Source organism: Gossypium hirsutum, chromosome D04 (assembly GCF_007990345.1).
Source record: "Gossypium hirsutum isolate 1008001.06 chromosome D04, Gossypium_hirsutum_v2.1, whole genome shotgun sequence".
Classification (NCBI taxonomy): Eukaryota; Viridiplantae; Streptophyta; class Magnoliopsida; order Malvales; family Malvaceae; genus Gossypium; species Gossypium hirsutum.
Window position 1 is genome coordinate 4,395,451 of NC_053440.1, and position 6,050 is coordinate 4,401,500.

The window sequence follows — 6,050 nt, forward strand, 5'->3', positions numbered from 1 at the left end:
TCCTCTTTTTGTGATCATATGAGTAAATACACAATACAAAGTTTTGGGTTAAGGCCCAGAAACAATACCAACAATGCCCATTCATGGCAGCCCATCTATACAACTAGGAAGGAACTAATGACCTAGAAAAATGGTTAAATTTCAATTTAATCCCTCTACTATGCTTAAATTTGACATTGAATCTCCATGCTTTGGCCCTTTTATTTTTGTAATGTTATTAATAAGTCCAAATAACTAATATAATTAACTTTTCAATTAAAATGTTATGTGTTTATATATAATTTAAATGTCCTAAGGGTCTCAAAGACGAACACGTCTTTTCATTTTTTTTGGATTTGTCTTCTTTCCTTTTTTGACATAATAAGGCAATGATCAGACTTCAATTTTAGCTCCTATAGTATGTTGAAACTTGATATTTGATTTACACACTTTAATTTTTTGACATAATTTGGTACTTCTATTTTTATAATGTCATTAGTTAATCTAAATACTTAATATTGTTAACTTAACGATATTAAGTATTTTAATCAGAATGCTTACATCAAATTTTCTTAAGAACACCATGCCAACAAAAAATGTATTATTTTATAATGATGAGTTCAAATAGGTGATTTTAAGAAAAAAATTTCACATAAACATTTTCAATGTTAATTTTTATTGTTATACGACTACCAAGTGATTTTTTTTTTAAATTTCAAAATGTCAAGCCAATGAATTTAATATAAAAATTTTAATTGTGGTACAACTTGACCTAAAAGCTTAAACCCGAAAAGTATAGGGACAAAATTTTTAAAAATAAAAGTAGAGGGATTAAATTCCAAATGTATGAAGTGTATAAGAACTAGTATATTCTAACTTTCAAGGTTTTACACCATTTCTTTTGGTCGAAACCAAAATATTTACCATTAGTAGCCGTAACTAATCTCTTTCACCGCAAGTGCTCTCTAAAAAAATAAACAGTTGGTGATGAAATGTGATTCATTCACATTAATTATGCATTTTTTTTACTCCATTCGAGTATAAAATTAAAAGGTAAACTACACAAACGATCAATCAACTATAAAAAAATTTTATTTTAGACACAAAAAATAAAAAGTACGTAATTTAGTCACTCGTATTTTAATCACTCCCATTAAAATGGAAGATGGACGTCCACGTGGAATTTTTTAAAAATTATATTAATATTTAATAATTTCCGACTAATAAATTTTTTCCACGTCTGAAATTCTTTTAGCCTAAACCTAAGCTAATAGTGAAACCAAGGAAAGATTTTCTTCATTCTAGTGCTAGAAAAAGAATTGCAGTCACCCTTTCCCTTTCTCGTCCAATCTCAGCCTCAACCACCTCCCTCTCTAGTTTCTCATGCACTGCTTTGGCTTCCTTGATGTGCCTCATCCCGGCTTGCCACCCCAAGCTTTTTATAGTGGAGGTCAGTTTGGGGGTGGCTCTTTACCTCCGGGGGCTCGGTTTTAAAATTTTTAAAATAGTAAAGGTAAAATTGTAATTTAGTCTTTCTAAAAATGATAAAATTTTGATTTAATCTTTTAAAAATTATAAAAATATAAACTAATTAATGTTGAAATTATTTTTTTACTATATAAAAATTACAATTTAATTTTAACCCCTTAATTTTTTTTTTCTAAATTTGACACTGTTATATAGATTACCTAAAACCTAAATTAAATGATAGGTTAATTTTAAAATATTGTTTATTGTTAATACAAAAGGGTTGGGAGGAAAGATAACATAAATCATACTCCACCTTTGCACTATATATTATACATGCTTTCTTTATCATCATAATTTGACAGATATAATACAAAGCAAGTCAAGTCAAGTCTTGTGAAATATTGATAGAATAAAGCAGGCTTTGTGGGAGACTTATTTGGTTATGGTTTAACTTAACATATGCTTTTGGCTTGGAGTGAAATAACATAAGATTTGATATTTTATAGCTTCTTGTGGATGATATTATTAACCATATGGCGTGGACGGTAGGCTAGGGAATTTTTTACTCTTTATGTCATCTATATTTACCATTGATAACCACAATAATTTATTTTTTAATAAAAACATGACTTATAAAATTTCAACCACTTCACATTAAAATAAATCTGTGGTAATTTAAAGATTAAAAGATGTTATATATTCAAATAAGAATTAAAAGATAGTGTTGGTTTGAATAGGTTACAAGACATAAGCAAAGTGTTAGGAAGAAGTGACTAAATAAGTGGATATTTTTTCAAGCTCTATGGTAACAGAAATATAATAGGAGATAACAAAAAGTTTACTTACACAGCTCGCGGAGCCTAGCTCAGTGAGAAGTATCCACTATCTCCAAACACTTACAGCAAATGACTCTAAATTTATCACACCCAAGTGACAATTTCCTCACTTTTGTACCTTTGAATACTAAAACCCTCGCCACTAAATTCACCCCTGTGAACTAAGCATGTAAAACCACAACCCAAAGGTTTTACAATCAAATGCACTCTTAGAAATAATGCTCCTCACTTGAACAGATTAAGTGCTCTCGATTCTCGACCATAATCCTACACAAGTCTCTCAATTATATAGAGTTGTTCGAGACTTGCTAACATAAAAAAGATCTATAACAATCTCTATAAAACAATCACTATATAAGTTGAATAAAATATAATAATAGCAAACAAGGTAAACTAGAACGGTTGGTAAACAAGGACTGTTGGTAGATAAGTTGAATAAAATATAATAATAAAATATAAGTCTTTAAGGGATTAGATAAGTATGATTCGATTCGATTCGATCCAACCCTCTTTATACATTTCCTCAAATGATATAAGCTTCATTGGTGGGCTAGATACGATCCACAATCTCAAAATAACCAAAATATCTAGCTCAGTAAATTGCCAACAACTCAAATATGGAAATAGCCTAATCTGTTGTAGTTGGCCAGGGAGTGGGTACTCTCTTAGACACTTCTTCAGTTTTTCTGTATTTTCAACAATCTCCTCATTTGGAAATTTTTTGAACAAAGCACAAACAAAGTAGAAAGCTTAAACATAAACTAACAACCCGCTCCCTCTTATTATATTTCATTTTAATCCAACAATAGTGAATCATGAAAAATATATGCAACCAAAGTAATCATCATTTATTCACCAAATGAAATCCAACCATTAGAAGTAGAAAAATCAAGAATCAAACCTCCAAAACCATAAGTTCCAAAAAACAACAGTAACATCAATGAATTTGATGCAAAATATGAATCTCCCTTATCACCAGTAGCTTCCCCTTACTCTCTTTCTCCCTCTTTTTGATCAACAAGATTGCCAACTTATTCTTCGTTAGGAAGGTATATTAGATTATCACAAAAAGCCTTTTGCCTATTTATGATCTTCTTCATAGTCTTAGCTTAAATAAGGAGTCTGGTAATGTGCCTATCATTGGCTTCAATAAAGGATGTGAAATCCTCAATCATGATTTTATGAATATCATAGGGAATAACCTTGGGGCCTGGAGAAGTTGGCACTTCTTCTTGCTCAACATCATCATATCAAAATTACTTTCCCTTAACAGCAACATCTCATCTCCCCCTCAGTAGACCCTATTATATTTAGACAATAACAATTTAGGGCCTTCCTCATCATTGTAGGGCTAACTTCATACCATTCTCCATATATAAATACCTTTTAATGTAACTTACTATTTTTGTTACTTAATACTTTACAACAAATTAACATAAAACTTCATAACAACATTGCAAACACATGACTTGACATAACTTATTGATCTTAACAAACCACTTTTTCCAATAAGTACATCTATGCCATGACCAACAAACCCTTCAAAAATATGATAATAGGTTGGATGAAATGATTTGGTATCAAAGTATAATTGGTAAATTGTGTAATGTATATGTTTACGTAATACTAAAGCCTAGAAATGAGTATTTGTGTAACTCTTAACTTTGCTAAAATGACATAATTGAGATATTGGTTTGGTTGTTTAGGTGTAGCAAAATGGTACCTTTTAGATCTTTTGGAAATAGAAAATTACGTCGTGACGAGGAATTAACAATAAGTTGCATCATGACTTGGAAACCCCAATCGTGACGTCAACTCGATAGTTTGCAAACTTTATATTTTGGTCCTAATTCGACCTCAAGTTAGAATATATATGAGCTTTCGTAAGCTCGTATAAGACTTGAATATTATTGAAAAACATATTGTGAAAGCGTAATGTAGTCAGTAGCATGTGAAAAAGGTTAAATTGGATCGGTGTTGCTTTGACAACAAAAGTGGCATATAGAGGGGTGCTCCTAGAGGTTGTGCATTGGAGTTTTAGCCAAACCACAAATTATTTGAGATTTATAGTCAAAATTATAAATGAGATTGTTAAGTAGAAATTTTAAATGATGTATGTATTAGTATCAATTGATGTGTTTAGTTAATCTGCTGGAAAGTGAATTTTAAATAATGTTAGTCAGTTATCCAGAATTTGTATCATCCGGAACCTGGATTCGGTGAGCGGGTCAGGAATTGAATGTTACATAAAGTCCGTGACGAATGCACAAATAACATCCCATGGAGGTCAATTGATGAAATTGGGCTCATTCGACCCATTTGAACTGACCCAATTAGTAGAAACGTGGAAAAGCCCATATACTTGAAGCCTTGGTTGCCTAGTGAAACACTTAATGAAAATTAGGGTTACCTTGGTAAATATGACAAGTAATCTTATAAGATATATAATCCGATAAGACTTGATTATGTAATATTAAGGGATTGTGTAAAACCTTTAAGGATCTCAATTGTAGGTAGGTTGGAATCTTGATCGTCGATGTAATTTAATCTGTACCATAGGATTTGGGGGAGTTTAAATATAAATAGAGGCCTTCCCCCCTCATTTGTAATCATTCAGCTGTAATCTTTCATAGTATTTGAATACTGTTGAGAGCATTTACTAAAACACTTGACGTGTTTTTTTCTTTCTTGTGACTTTTCTATTCTTTTGTTGCTTTTTCGTTTTAAGTTGCTTCCACTTTATTTTCGAAGCGTTGGAGCATTTTATCGAGAATTCTTACTTTATGAGAGTTTGGCTGATAAAGTTCTAGCCCCGTGACAAAGACAGCTACCCCAAACATCCTTCCAAAAGTTAGTGCTACACCCATTGGCAATTGATGAATGAATGTTGCACATAATATCATCTCAAACTCTTGCAATGGACCACCAGACATGAGAAGTAGCTAGCCGATTAGTATTGGCTGGACATGTTTCCACCATGTTATATTTAGAGTGCAAAATTTGAACCCACAAAGCTTATTTGTTGGTCAAAATTGTGAAGCCCAATTTTATTAGGAACAAAATGTTATTTACATTCAATTTTCAAATACCTAAACCTCGTGCTCATACGATTGGCAACATGGGTTCCAAGATACAAGAGTTGGCTTCTTCAATCAATACCCTCTTAAATAAAGCTTCTAACAATGTTCTCAATTTCCATACAAATACCTATAGGGATCTTAGTAATTCGCATGTAATAAGAAGAGATTGAGAATAACACTGGCTTAGCAAGTGTAACACAAGCCGCTAACGAAAGAAATCTAGCATCCCATCCATTAACCGCTCACAAACTTTCTCAACAATAAAACGAAACGTATCTTTGGTAACCCTTTTATGAAAAAGTGGAATACCCAAGTACTTTCTCAAATTTGAAACTTGTTAGAAGCACTGGGTACTTCACCATGTTTTAGTATATGAGTTAGCAATAGACTAATTTCAATTGGTAATTTTTAGCCACTCACATGGCTTGTTTCAAGAAAAAAGGAAAATTTTCTGTTTATTTTGAAGATGTCTTTTTTTTACTAGAGTTTTTACTCATCTTTCTAATTTCAAGTGTAAATTTGCACTAGCTATTCTTTATTTTAGTCTAACTATTTAATACATATGGAATAAATGAGCCTTTTCCTTATGTTCTTACATGAGAAACCAAAAAAGTCATAAATGATTAATATACTATTTGATACTTTATTTTGGCTTCAATGTTCAATTTCTACCTCAAAATTTTTT